Source organism: Elephas maximus, chromosome 16 (genome assembly GCF_024166365.1).
Source record: "Elephas maximus indicus isolate mEleMax1 chromosome 16, mEleMax1 primary haplotype, whole genome shotgun sequence".
Lineage (NCBI taxonomy): Eukaryota > Metazoa > Chordata > Mammalia > Proboscidea > Elephantidae > Elephas > Elephas maximus.
Window position 1 is genome coordinate 14,404,793 of NC_064834.1, and position 15,735 is coordinate 14,420,527.

The following is a 15,735-nucleotide window of genomic DNA, read 5'->3' on the forward strand; positions in this document are numbered from 1 at the left end:
AAAATAATAAATGTTGGAGAGGCTGTGGAGAGATTGGAACACTTATACACTGCTCGTGGGAATGTCAAATGGTACAACCACTTTGGAAATCTATTTGGTGCTTCCTGAAAAAGCTAGAAATAGAACTACCATACGATCCGGCAATCCCACTCCTTGGAATATATCCTAGAGAAATAAGAGCCTTTACACGAACAGATATATGCACACCCGTGTTTATTGCAGCACTGTTTACAATAGCAAAAAGATGGACGCGACCAAGGTGCCCATCAACGAATGAATGGATAAATAAATTATGATATGTTCACACAATGGAATACTACGCATTGATAAGGAACAGTGAGGAATCTGTGAAACATTTCATAACATGGAGGAGCCTGGAAGGCATTATGCTAAGTGAAATTAGTCAGTTGCAAAAGGACAAATATTGTATAAGACCACTATTATAAGAACTTGAGAAATAGTTTAAACTGAGAAGAAAACATTCTTTTGTGGTTACGAGAGGAGGGAGGGAGGAAGGGTGGAAGGGGGCATTCACTAATTAGATAGTAGATAAGAACTACTTTAGGTGAAGGGAAAGACAGCACACAATACAGGGGAGGTCAGCACAATTGGAGTAAACCAAAAGCAAAGAAGTTTCCTGAATAAACTGAATGCTTCGAAGGCCAGCATAGTGGGGGCAGGAGTTTGGGGACTATGGTTTCGGGGACATCTAAATCAATTGGCATAATAAAATCTATCAAGAAAACATTCTGCATCCCCCTTTGAAGAGTGGTGTCTGGGGTCTTAAACGCTAGCAAGCAGCCATCTAAGATGCATCAATTCGTCTCAACCCACCTGGATCAAAGGAGAATGAAGAACACCAAGGACACAAGGCAATTATGAGCCCAAGAAACAGAAAGGGCCACATGAACCAGAGGCTACATCATCCTGAGACCAGAAGAACTAGATGGTGCCCGGCTACGACCGATGACTGCCCTAACAGGGAACACAACAGAGAACCCCTGAGGGAGCAGGAGAGCTGTGGGATGCAGACCCCAAATTCTCATAAGACCAGACTTAATGGTCTGAATGAGACTAGGAGGACCCTGGTGGTCATGGCCCCCAGACCTTCTGTTGGCCCAGGAGGGGAACCATTCCTGAAGCCAACTCTTCAGACATGGATTGGACTGGACAATGGGTTGGAGAGGGATGCTGGTGAGGAGTGAGGTTCTTGGGTCAGGTGGACACTTGAGATTATGTTGGCATCTCCTGCCTGGAGGGGAGATGAGAGGGTGGATGGGGTTAGAAACTGGCGAAATAGACATGAAAAGAGAGAGTGGAGGGAGAGAGCGGGCTGTCTCATTAAAGGAGAGTAATTGGGAGTGTGTTGCAAGGTGTATTTGGGCTTTTGTGTGAGAGACTGACTTGATTCGTAAACTTTCACTTAAAGCACAATAAAAATTATAAAAAAACTATGGTACATACACACAATGGAGTACCATGCAATGATAAAGAACAATGGTGAATTTGTGAAGTATCTCATAATATGGATGAACCTGAAGGGCATATGCTGAGTGAAATAAGTCAATCACAGAAGGACAAATATGGTATGAGACCACTACTATAAAAATTCGTGAAAAGGTTTACACACAAGACAGTCTTTGAGGATTATGAGGGAAGGGAGTAGTGTGGATGGAAAAACACTAGATAGGCAATAGATAAGTGGTAACTTTGGTGAAGGGTAAGACAGTACACAAAGTGGAGAACCCAGCACAACTTGTACAAGGCAAGGTCATGGAAGCTCCATAGACACATCCAAACTCCCTGAGGGACCGAATTCCTGGGCTAAGGGCTGTGGGGACCATGGTCTCGGGGAACGTCTAGCTCAATTGGCATAACATCATTTATAAAGAAAATGTTCTACATTCTACCTTGGTGAGTAGCATCTGGGGTCTTAAAAGCCTATGAGCAGCCATCTGAGATGCTCTAATGGTCTCACCCCTCTAGGAGCAAGAGAGGATGAAGAAAACTAAAGATATAAAGGAAAGATTAGTCCAAAGGATTAATGGACCACAACTACCGTGGCCTCCCCCAGACTGAGCCCAGTACAACTAGATGGCGCCTGGCCACCACTACTGACTGCTCTGACAGAGGTCACAATAGAGAGTCTCAGACGGAGCTGGAGAAAGATGTAGAAAATTCTAACTCACAAAAAAAAGACCAGACTTACTGGCCAGAGACTGGAGAAACCCTGAGAGTATGGCCTCCGGGCACCCTTTTAGCTCAGCAGTGAAGTCACTCCTGAAGTTCACCCTTCAACCAAAGATAAAATGAGACTGAGGAGCACATCAGCCTAGGGGCAAGGACTGGAAAGCAGGAAGGGACAGGAAAGCTGGTAATAGGGAACTCTCTCAAGGTTGAGAGAGTATCGACACATCATGGGGTTGTTAACCAATGTCATAAAACAATATGTGTACTGTTTAATGAAAAACTAGTTTGTTCTGTAAACCCTCATCTAAAGTTCAATTAAAAAAATAAAGTGACCTGAGAGGTGTGAGAAGGAGGTTAGTAAAGTAAAAAGCCTGGGAGCAGAGAGCTAGATACCAAGGCTGTATTATTCTCCCACTCCAGCTCTCTTTTTCTCATTCAAAAATGAAAAAAGGCACACTGGAACGCTCCTTTTCTTATTTTTAAGACATTTCCTCGCTGATGGCTGACCCTGAAATTAAGGCTCTTAAACCCCCCGAGGAAACGGGGAAAGCTGAGGTAACCACGGTAACGGCGGCGTGGCGGGAACCCGCGCAGGCGCGTTACCGCCCAGTCCGCCCGCCGACCCCACCCACGGCAGCCCCCGTCCCTCCTCTCTGCCCGAGAGTCCGCCTGCGGGTGGGAAGTGTTGGCCGGCGGCGGGGGCGGGCGGGAGGCCCGGTCTGGGCGCGTGCGCACTCGCTAGGGCGCTGGTGTGATCGAGCTCACGTAGCGAGGCTGAAGTCGCCTCCTCCTCAGGGCTGCCGTCGCGGCCTAGAGGTTATAAAAGGGCTGACTGGCTCCCTCTGCTGCCCAGTCACGCCGCCAGCGGGCTGAGGGAAGGCAGTGGGTAGCCGGCCCGAGCGCAGGAGAGGGGGGACCGAAGAGCGCGCCGCCGTCCCGTCCCGCTGCCCAGGTGAGACGCTCCCGACCGTGGGGACTGAGGCTGAGGCCCTCGGGCGGCCGTGGCCCTTCGCGGACGGCTGCGGCAGTCCGGTCCCAGCCCCTCGGACGGAATGGCTTGGGGGCGGGGGTTTTCCAGTTTACCACAGCAGCCTCAGTGGCTTCTCCTCCGAAGACTCGGCCCCGCGCCCTGCGCCCCCGACCCTCGGCGCCCGGAGGCCGGGATGCCCTTCTCCCTGCTCCCCTTCCCACCTCTGCCCGGGTCCGCGCCTCGATCGTTGAGGCTGCGGCAGCCTCTGTCCCCGCCCCGGGGACCAGGACTTTCTTGAATATTCCTTCCCGGGAAGGAGTCACCCGGCTGATCTTCCCGAGCTCGCGGCTACCTGACCCGTCTACACGCTGCGGGGACGGGAGGGCGGGCCGAGGGGTGGGCTTGCAGCGCGGCAGAGGGTCAGCGTGTGGCCCTGCGGAGCGGAGTGTGAAGTTTACGACTCCAGGCATTCCTGCCCGTGAAAAGTCGCCGGGTCTGGGAACGGGTCTGCCCGGAGGACGTGAGGCTGCATTCGTCTGTTGCGCCGCTGCGTCGGCAGCCAGGCGTCGCCCGAGGCGGCGAGTTCGGGGCTGAGTGCGCGGGGAAGTTCGCTGTCAGATCACCCAGGCGTCGGAGAAGCCACTCTTCTTCCTTCCCTCTTCTTCCCCATAATTTTTTTTTTTTTAGACGCACATGCGCTTCTCTTTCTTTTTTAAGCGGAAGGTTCGCAGCTTTTCGAAGTCCACATCAGTAAAACAAATTGCATGGTGGCGGGAGAATTTGGGGTTGAATTAACGTGCCTCGCCCCCAGATGAAGGCTTAAAGGGGGAAGAAGGATGGTACGATAAGTGAGATGATTTTTCCTAAATAACTGAACCTATTAACTGCAATTCAATTTTTAGATACTAACACCTTATGCGTTCCGGATAGAGTGGAGAAGACCCTTGGAATTTTGCAGTTTTTTTTTTTTTTTTTTTTAGAGAAGTAAAGAAGCTAGATCTCCTTTTAGGAATTGATCTAAAAGGCCAAGGAGACTTGCCAATTTCAACTTAACTGTTTCTGGTTTCTCCAAGAGCTGTGGCTTTTGGACTTTGCTTTTGGAATGCACTCGAAGGAATGAAATAGCCTCTACGTGAGTGGGGGAGGGGGAAAAGACGTGGCAGCCCTGTTCTTTCATCAACTTTTGCTCATTTCTTAAGGTTCTGGAAAGAAATGTATTTCCCTGTACAGGTTTAGATGTAGTTTATGACGGAGGCTAGCTTTTTCCTAAAATAAACGGATGAAAAATTCCTTCTGTATAGCAGGAACATTGGAAGCTAATTAAAAAAATTTTTTTGAGGGATTTTTCTGATCAAATTTCTAGGGAGAAAATGGGTACCTTAAGCAGGAACTATCTAAGAACCTGAAAGTGAACAACCTTGAATATGTTTTACCTTGATTTGAAATTTTAATAGACCTTTAGTGATTTTTCTTTAACTTTGGACTTAAGTCGGTGACTGTAATTTCAGAATCTTAAACATGAGATTCATATTTTTTACCTTTTTATTTCTGCGGGAAACAGATTTTATCACTTACCTTTAAAAGTCACGTCAGTTTTGGTTTTGGAACGTTTTTCCTTATATCCTGTGTGTTACTTAAATGATGGCAACTATATGACGTAGAGTAACAGGGAAAAGGACCACTCTGTCTTTTTTAGATGTATAATGTTTCCACTGACATCTTAAAAAAGGGGTTTTATTTTAAGTACTGAAAGCCAGGGCTTTGGTGAGATGATAATTGCATTGGCCGTTTTGTTTTGGTAACATAATAAAACAGGTAAAAATGTGTACAATTTTTTAATTATTGCAAAAAAATTTTTAGGCAGTGCAAGAGAAGAGACTATTGGAGAAAGAAAGCTTTGTATCACCTAGGTAGCCTAGGTTGTTCAGGTGAACCTTGTCTTCTTTGATAAGGAGATGTTAATCTTTCCTATTACTGTAGAGTGGATTGTATACTGAGAAACAGCCCTTCATAGAGCAATTAATTCCCATTTCCTGCTTTTATTCCAAGGCTGCAGCAAGAGTTGGGGCAGACATAAAGCTGTGAGCCTGAATTTCTGTGGCAGGAATGCCTTATTTTACTTAGCAATTAATTATCACCTGAAATGTAATTATTGCCCTAAGGCTGGAAAGTATACCCTGTAAGATAAAAAAAATTGGTTCACAAACTATTTTGGAGTCGTGAAATCCTTTGAGAATTTGTTGGAAGGTGAGAACCCTGGGTCAGAAAATGCAAGTATGCACATTCACGTGAAATTTTATGTACCATTTGTAGACACCCCTCTCCCCAAGCCCATCCATAAAACCCCAAAAAGTAGAAGAAACATGAAGCTAATCTTTAAGGATAGCTAGGCATATTGAGGCAGTATTTCTTTAGTATTACAGAAAATTAAGCTGGGCTTGTAAGTCAAACTGGATTTGAATATATAAATGACCCTAATAAACTTTTGCTAAAAAATTTTTTAGCAAAAGGTAATTAGTTGGTAGAAGAATGGTTGAATTGCCAAATTATCCAGGCAATGAAAGTATATCATATTGGCCTCTCCTCACTCCCCCTACCCCAACATATTGTAATGTAACTTTGCTTTTTCACTCTGAAAGTAGAACAGGATTGAAGATGAACAAAAATCAATTGCATAGGCCCTTGGGGTTAGACTTTATTGCTCTTCTTACAGTGACATATTGAATCCTATAATTAAACCATAACAATACATGTATGTATGTATAATATGTAAATATATGAGACAAGTCAAAATGTATATGTATATTTGTGAAACTAGCTAAAGCTTTATTCATGTTATCTACTCAATGAATTTTGTATAAATTGAAGCCATCCTGTCACTAGTTTTCCTCTAGTCAAATAAATATTGTTCCTCAATAAAAATTTATGAAATTCTAAAGGACTCTAGGTTATACCAGCAGTTTCTGAATTTAATATAATGAAAAACATTTCTTTTTCTTGTGTTTCTTTGGGTGATCATTTTGACTCTTTGATTAGGCATTGGCAAAAAACACAGTAGAGAGATTCATGCTTCTAACACGATTGTCTTGGACTTCTTTCCCTTCATGCGTAATGTTTCATGTAAATGCATCTGTGGTTTGATGGTTTACACATTTCTCATTTAAATGGTAATATATCAAAGTCATATACCCAGTCATTCTCTCTTATTGGGCATTTGAGCTGTTTCACTATTACAGGTAGTGCAAAGAGAAGGCTATAATTTAAGTGGTTTATTTTATCTATATGGTAACTACAGTAAACATTAACCAGTTTTCTTCTACATTTTTCTAGGAAAAGAAACGTGTAACAATAAAACTTTGTTAATATAGATTAGTTTGCATTTTCTGTAGTTTTATGTGGAGTTCCTGAGTTGTGCGTCTGAAAAATCAACCATTGAAAATCCTATGGGGCACACATGGGGTCTCCATGAGTCAGAATTGATTTGGCACCAACTGGTACAGGTTTTATATAAATGAAATCATATATATGTACTTTCTCTTTCTGTGGTCTGAGTATGAAAAGTTACACTCAGCATAATAATTTTGAGACTCAGCCAAAATAAATGCTTTGTTAATGGCGGGAAGGCTCAGTTTTGTTAAGATGACAGTTTTCCCCAGGTTGGTCTGTAGATTCATTGCAATTCCAGTAAAAATCCCAGCAGATATTTTTGTAGAAATTAACAAGCTGATTCTAAGATTCATGTGGAAGTTCGGGTACCTAGGAGAGGCAAAATAACTTTGAAAAGAAGAACAGAGTTGGAGGGCTGACACTATCTGATTTCAAGGCTTATTATAAAGCCCTTATCTACTACACCACCGGGGCTCCCATATAAAGACACAGTATTCGAAATAGTGTGTTATAAGTTTAAAGACAGAGTCCAGAAATAAGCCCACATACTTAACAGAGACAACCGATTTTTGACCAACATACAAAGGCAACTCAGTGGAGAAAGGAAAGGCTTCTAAACAAGTGATGTTGAGCAACTGAATATTCGTGTGTTAAAAAACAAAAACTTCAAGCCATACTTTGTACCATATGCAAAAAATAGCTCAAAATGGATCACAGACCTAAATGTAAAACCTGAGACTATAAACATCTGGAAGAAAACAGAAGAAAAAAAAAATTGACTTTGGCTTAGGCAAAGATTTTTTAGATATGACACCAAAAGCATGATCCATTAAAAAAAAAAAAAATCGATAAATTAGACTTTGTCAGAATTAAGAACTTCTGCTCTTCAAAATATACTGTTTAAAGAATGAAAAGATAAGCATGGACTGGGAGAAAACATTTTTCTATCATATATCTGACAAAGGAGATATATATATATACACACACCAAAAACCAAACCCAGTGCCGTCGAGTCGATTCCAACTCATAGCGACCCTATAGGACAGAATAGAACTGCCCCATAGAGTTTCCAGGGAGCACCTGGTGGATTTGAACTGCCAGACCTTTGGTTAGCAGCCATAACCACTACGCCACCAGGGTTTCCATATAAATATATATATATATATAGCCCTGGTGGTGCAGTGATCAAGAGCTTGGCTGCTAACCAAAAAGTTTGGCAGCTCCATGGAAACCGTATAGGGCAATTCTACCCTGTCCTATAGGATGGCTATGAGGTGGAATTGACTCAACAGCAGTGGGTTTGGTTTTTGGTTTTTATATAATCCAAGGAGCAACTGGATTTGAACTGTCTAGAATATGTGAATAACTTGCCAAACTCAATAAGTAAAGAAACAATCCAAATGTAGCAGAAGACTTGAGTAGACTCTTTACCAAAGAGGGTATATGGATGGCAAATAAGCATACAAAAAGATGATCAACGTCATTGATAATTACAGAAATGCAGATTAACACCAAAATGAGTTGTTACTACACTCATTAAGAAAATTAAGTGGAAAAAAAAAACGACAGTACTAAATGCTGACAAGAATATAGAACAGTTGGGACTCTTACACATTGCTGACGGGAATGCAAGTGATGTAGCCACTTTGGAAAGCCAAATATTTTTTATAAAGTTAAACATATGGTTACCATATGACTCAGTCACTCCTTGATGTTTACCCAAGTGAATTGAAAACACAAGTTCATTTCTTTTTTTTAATGGTTTTGTTGAGATATAATTCACATACCATGCACTTCATACATTTAAAGAATATATAGTTCAGTGGCTTTTAGTATATTTACAGAATTGTGCAGTCATCACAATAATCAATTTTAGAACATTTCATCACCCCAAAGGGAAACCTCATACCCATTAGCAGCCACTCCCTGTTCCTTGTCACCCAGCCCTAAGCAACCGCTACTATGCTTTTTGCCTCTAGATTATTTCACTTAGCATAGTGTTTTCAAGGTCCATCCATTCCTTTTTATACCAGTGCAGTAGTCCATTGTGTAGCGATACCACATTTTATTTCTCCATCAGTTGATGGACGTTTGGTTTGTTTCTACCTTTTGGCTGTTCTGAATAATGCTATGAACATTTGTATACAAGTTTTTGTGTGGATGTATGTTCTCATTTCTTTTGGGTATACACCTAGGAGTGGAATTTCCGGGTCTTAGGGTTAACTCTGTTTAACTTTTTGAAAACTACCAGATTGTTTTTGAAAGGGGCTGCACCATTTTATATTCCCACCAGCATTATATGAGGGTTCAAATTTCTCCACAACCTCATAAAAACTTATTATTGTCTTTTTTATTGTAACTATCCTAATGAGCGTGAAGTAGCATCTCATTGGTATTAATTTGGATTTCCACAATGACATGATGTGAGCATGTTTTTTCATGTACTTATTGGTTATATGTTTTCTTTGGAAAAATGTCTATTCAGATCTTTTGCCCATTTTTTTAAATTGGGCTATATGTCTTTTTATTGTTGAGTTGTAAGAGTTCTTTATACATTCTGAATCCTAGTGACTCTTGTCAGATAATATGGTTTACAAACATGTTTTCTCATTCTGTGGGTTGTCTTTTCACTTTCTTTCTTTTCTCTTTTTTTAGGTTTTATTGTGCTTTAGTTGAACGTTTGTAGGGTAAATTAGTTTCTCATTCAAAAATTTATATACAAATTGTTTTGTGACATTGATTGCAATCCCCGCATTGTGTCATTACCCTCTCCGTTTCCCTTTCCGCCCCAGGTTCCCCATGTCTGTCCAGTTTTCTTGTCCCTTCCTGCCTTCTTATGTTTGCTTCTGGGTAGGTGTTGCCCATTTGGTCTTGTATACTTGATTGAACTAAAATGCATGTTCCTCATGTGTGTTACTGTTTGTTTTATAGGCCTATTTAATCTTTACCTGAAAGGTGGACTTTGGGAATGTCTACAGTTCTGAGTTAGCAGGGCATCTGGGGGCCATAGTCTCGGGGGCTCCTCTAGTCTCTATCAGACCAGTAAGTTTTTAAAATTTTTTTTTTGTGAATTTGAATTTTCTACTTTTTTCTCCTGTTCTGTCTGGGACCTTCTATTGTGCTCCCTCTCAGAGTAGTTGATGGTGGTAGCCAGGCACCATCTGGTTGTTCTGGGCTTAGTTTGGTAGAGGCTGTGGTAGTTGTGGTCCATTAGTCCTTTGGACTAATGTTTTCCCTGTGTCTTTGGTTTTCTTCATTTTCCTTTGTTCTGAATGGAATGCGACCAGTAGATGTATCTTAGATGGCTGTAAGCTTTTAAGACCCCAGACACTACTCACCAAAGTAGGATGTTGAATAGTTTCTTTATGAACTATATTATACCAATTGACCAGATGTCCCTGAGACAGTGATCTCCAGCCCTTAGCCCCAGTAACTTGATCCCTCAAAGTGTTTGGATGTGTCTAGGAAGCTTTGGTGACTATGCTTTGGTCAAGTCGTCCTGACTTCTAGATTGTGTGTTGTCCTTTCCTTCACCAAAATTACCACTTGTCTACTATCTAGTTAGACAACCTCCCCAACCCTCCCCTCCCTCATAACCCTCAAAAATTTTTTTTTGCCTGTGTATAAACCTTTTCTTTGTTATAGATTGTCTTATTTCACTCAGCATAATGCCCTCCAGATTGATCCGTTTTGTGAGATATTCCACGGATTCATCCTTGTTCTTTGTCATTGGGTAGTATTCCATTGTGCATACGTACCATAATTTGTTTATTCATTCATCTGTTGATGGGCATTTAGGTTGTTTCCATCTTTTTGCTATTGTGAATAATGCTGCAGTGAGCGTGGGTGTGATTATGTCTATTTGTGTGATGGCTCTTATTTTTCTAGGATATATCCTTAGGAGTGGGGTTGCTGGATCATAGGGTATTTCTATTTCTGGCTTTTTAAGGAGGCGCCATATTGTTTTCCATAGTAATTGTACCATTTTACACTCCCACTAGCAATGCATAAGAGTTCCAGTCTCCCTGCAACCTCTCCAACATTTTGTTATTTTCTGTTTTTTTGATAATTGCCAGTAATATCAGGGGTGAGATGGTATCTCCTTGAGTTTTGATTTGCATTTCTCTAATGGCTAATGATCTCCAGCATTTCCTTATGTGTCTGTTAGCCTACTGAATGTCTTCTCTGAAGTGTCTGTTCATATCCTTTGCCCACTTTTAAATTAGATTATTTATCTTTCTGTTGTTGAGGTTTTGAAGTATTAGAGATTGGTCCCTTGTCAGGAAAAAATTTTTCCCAGTCTGTGGGTTCTCTTTTTATCTTTTCAGTTTCTTGGAAGTGTCCTTTGAGTCAAAACGTTTTTAATTTTGAGAAAGTCCGATTTATGTATTTTTGTCTTTGGCCTCTTGTACTTTAGATGTCATGCGTAAGAAATTTTTGCATGATTCGCGGCAATGAAGATTATAGCTATATTTTCTTCTGAGGCGTTTAGTTTTAACTTTTACGTTTAGGTCTTTGTTCCATTTTGGGTTAATTTTAGGGTCAATTTAAAGTTTTCTTAATTTATTCCCAGGTAATTAACTTAAGTGCTGCTATTGTAAATGGGATCTTTTTTATTGTGCCCTGTGATTGGTTATTTGTATAAAAAAAGCCCTTTTCTAAAGAAAATGCCATTTTTTTAAATGATTATTTTTCAAATTTAGTATGACTCAATTTAAAATATTCTGTCTTGAAGTTTCATTAAAAGCTTCTGCTTTTGGAATTGTTTGTCTGCCTTTACCTCATATTCCTTATTTAAACTTAAAAAAAAATCTAAAATGTATATTGTGCAATTTTCTGTTTTTTACTTTTTGTTTGCTTATGGTAGTGGAGAAACTGAAGTTGTCCTATCAGGACTTCCTGTCTAAATCACAAGTAAGTAAAGTTTCTGTTGGAGTAGAAGGAACTGATGGTGATACCGTACCATCTAGTAAAGTAAAATAGTAGAGTCGATCATCTGGATTTTGCTTTCTCTGTCAATGATTTGAATTTGTCTCTTCACGTTAGTCTACTATGACCTTGTTTTTTTTAGCTCATTTACTTGTTTGTTTATAGAAGAAATTTTTTCTTAAAAGTAATGTGCTTGTTTAAGGAAATGCAGAAGTGCATTGAGAAAATTGACTGTGATCTCATCTCTTAATTGTTAGCATTCTTTTTGTCCTTTTAATTACTATAGAAAGTTAAAATTCTTTATGTATGTATGCAAATATGTTTTTTAAGTTAGAAATTAGACTTTAAAACTTCCACATGTATATTTAAACCAAAAAAAAAAAAAACCCCAAACCTGTTGCCCTCAAGTCAGTTCTGACTTACAGCGACCATATAGGACAGAATAAAACTGCACATAGGATTTTCAAGCCTGTAATCCTTAAAGAAGCACACTGACATGTTTTTCTCCTGTGGAGTGGCTGGTGGGCTCGAACTGCCAATCTTCTGGTTAGCAGACAAGTACTTAACCGCTGGGCCTCAAGGGCTCCTTACTAATATATGAAATGAAAGCGTATGTATTTAGCATTCTCCAAATTAGTAAATAAACCTAGTCTTAAGAGTTTAAAACTTTAAAGAATTGCTGTTTTTAATATCACTGCTGGGTTTTTATATTTATGTTATAAAATACATACAACTGCATTAATATAAACGATTTATACAACCAAGAGAAGATTTTGAAAATTCTTTCTTAAAATGAGAAATATATAGACTATGTTAATATTTGGCAATATTAACATCTGTAAGCAACACGAGGGTACAGTATATAGTTTAACGACCACTTTTCTTCCTTTTTCTGTTCTACTGCCTCTGTATACTCTCTTCTTCCTCTCAAATTCCTAAAATAGGAAGAACCTCCCTCTGTCTGCAGATAGCCAGGGCTACTCTTGCCTTCTGACTGTCTTAGTCCAGGGTTGAGCTTGCCTGGGCTTCCCATCACTCTCCAAGGGTTTTCATTTTCCAAATCCCTTGAGACACCATTGACAGCAAATCCAGCTGTTCTTGAGTTCTTGCCCCACATCCAAAAGTAATGTTTCCGAAGTGTCTGCACATGTTCACCTGAGTTACTGCTTTTATTATAGTACTTGCTGGTGATCACATTTGGCCTCCAGTTTAAGGGACCACCAAATAAAGGTGAACATTACTGATGATTCTTAGATATTTGGAGAGCTCTTAATATCACTTATGGTAAATTTTTTAGATTCTCTATCCTGGGTATAAGAATCCTGGTATTGTTTCCTATATGGGAAATGTATGAACTTCTAACTGAGGTTTGAAATGGTTGTGAGGTGTATTATACAGTTTAAATGTACAGTTTAAAGTCAGTGAAGAATGGCACCATTTTAATAATAAGATTAATTTTTGTCTCAAACCTTCCTCATTAGCTTGCATTTATTTGTAAAATGTTACTGGGTTAGGGGAACCTGCCTTTCCTAGTTAGAACAAAAAGTTTAAATATTGAGGGCAGATAATGTTTAACTTCAAATGTGAATCTAAATTTCCATTTACATCTTTTCTAATGGATTAAAATCGTATTTATTTACAAACTGTCTTTAATATAGATATAGCATTTATTGGATCTCTAACAATTAAGCAGAAATACTTTAAAATATCATTCAGAAATATTGCTTTCTGGTGATGTGATACAGAGAGGGATAAATACATGGGAATTGATTTAATATTAAACATGTTAACTATAGGGTTGATGGGAAGAACTATATTAATTAATTAGGATATTTTGGGTTATAAAATAGATACCCAACTCATACTAGTTTAAACACATGAGGAAATTTAAGAATATTGTAGGGATAAGGGATTGTCTTAAAAATTGAGGTCAGAAATGTGATTAGGCTTCATAAGTGGAGCATCAGAACTTTTTCTTCTGTCTCTTGTCTTTTTTCCTCTGTGCATCTCTGCTTCATTTTTTAATCTTTCCAGATAAGCCTCCTCCACATTTTTAGCTTACATGACAAAACCTGATCCATAACTTCTCCTGAGCTTATTTATAGTTTAGGCATTCAAAAAGTGACTGCCGTGGCCCCAAGGGGAACCGGCCTGAACCTCAGGCCCCTCCCCACCAGCTTGGGACCCACCCCTGCCGACCGCTGTGACCCCACTCCAGCCCCCAGCCCAGTTCATGCTGCAGACAAATGACCCATCTCTTCACCTCTCTCCCTACAACCACCACTAGACCTGACTTACTGCTCTGCTCTGTAGCTGAGTGACTGGCCCTGCACACCTGGACAAGGTGGTGAGAACTACCATGCCCAAAGGCGAGCAAGCAACAGAGCACGCCTGGCCCACTTGCCCAGACATAACCAAGCAAAACAAAAAAGCAGGAAGAAACAAACAAACCTACAATCAATAAATAAAATAATACCTGAGTGTCTCAGAGACAGCAGACAGTATTAAAATACATTAAAAAAACAGGACAAGATGACGCCAATAAGCGACAAGAATAAAGCACTAGTTGACCTTCCAGCAGAAGAAAAGACACTGGAACTACCTGATAAAACCCACTGTCATCGAGTCAATTCCGACTCATAGCGACCCTATAGAACAGAGTAGAACTGCTCCATAGAGTTTCCAAGGAGCGCCTGGCGGATTCGAACTGCTGACCTCTTGGTTAGCAGCCATAGCACTTAACTGCTACGCCACCAGGGTTTCCATAACTACCTGATAGGGAATTCAAAAGTTCCATATTCAGGGCTCTCCAAGAGATTAAGAATGAGATCAAGAAAAATGCAGACAAAATCATGGAAAACACAGACAAAACAAGCATAAACATAGCAAAAATCAAGGAAAACATGGACAAAACAATACAAGAATTCAGGAAAATAACAAGAACAAAAAGTCAAAATAAACAATTAGAGATCATACAAAAACAGCAATTAGAAATCCAAAAGATAAACAACAAAAATTTAAGAAGTGGACAATGCAATAGAAGGTTTTAGGAGCTAATTTGAAACAATGGAAGACAGGATCAGCGAAATTGAAGAGAAATACTCGGATACCACTTTGTTTGAGGAAAAGTCAGAAAAAAGAATGAAGGAACCCGGAGAATGATGTGGGATACAATGAAAAGCAAAATTTTGCAAGTGATCAAATTTCCATAATGAGGAGAAAACAGAAAACACAGGATCATTGAAGAATTGCTGACAGAAAACGTTCCTGGTATCATGAAAGATGAAAAACTGACCATCCAAGAAGCTCAGCAAACCCCGTATAGGATAGACCCCGAAAGAAAATCACTGAGGCATATCATAATCACAGTCACTAAAACCAAAGAAAGAATCCTGAGAGCAGCTCGAGAAAAAAGAAAAGCACATACAGAGGAGAAGTAATAAGACTAAGCTCTGATTACTCAGCAGAAACCGTGCAGGCAAGAAGGCAATGTGATGGCACATGTAAAACCTTGAAAGAAAAGAATTGCCAACCGAGAATAATGTATCCTGCAAAACTCTTGTTCAGATATGGTGGTGAAATCAGGACATTTCTGGGTAAACAGAAATTAAGGGGATTTGTAAAAACCAAATCAAACCTACAAGAATTATTAAAGGGAGTCCTTTTTTTTTTTTTGGTTAGAGAACCAACAAAATTAGACAACAACCTGAATCTAGGACACAGGTGAGCATCAGCCAAATACCAACTTAGGTAATGAACTCTCAAGGGTAAAACAAAACTGAAAGATTCAAAACAGGGAATTGGAGATGTCGGTCCGTAAATGACGACATCAGAACAATCAAAGGGGGAAATACATGGTGTAGATCTAGAGCTTTCAAATGAAAAGGAAGCCAAGGCAATATCAAATAATGAAAGACTGAATCAAATGTAGGAAGATAATGATGAATTTCAAGGTAACCACAAAGAAAGTTAACGTAATCAAAATAAAGAAGAAAAAGTCCCAGTAAATAGAAAATCTGCAGTAACAAAAGAAATGAAAAGAAATTTCACGTACACACACAAAAACTCAGTACAGGAGAGTAAGAGGAACAATGAAAATATCAGCACCAAAACAAACATACAAACAAAAAAAAAACTACAAAATGACAGCAGTAAACTCACACTTGTCGATAATCACACTGAATGTAAATGGCTTAAATGCGCCCATAAAGAGACAGAGTGACAGAATGGATTAAAAAAAAAAAAATGACCTATCAATA

At 39.8% G+C, this 15,735-nt stretch overlaps 1 protein-coding gene across 2 annotated transcripts in view; it reads left to right on the forward strand.

The window, feature by feature from the left end:
• Positions 1-3,054: 3,054 nt before the first annotated feature.
• Positions 3,055-15,735, forward strand: part of P4HA1 (prolyl 4-hydroxylase subunit alpha 1) — a 100,397-nt gene continuing 87,716 nt past the window's right edge. For both annotated transcript variants that reach the window (XM_049854896.1, XM_049854895.1), the window contains exon 1: positions 3,055-3,142. The gene's annotated coding sequence lies outside the window, so the exon portion shown is untranslated. The remainder of the gene's footprint in view (positions 3,143-15,735) is intronic.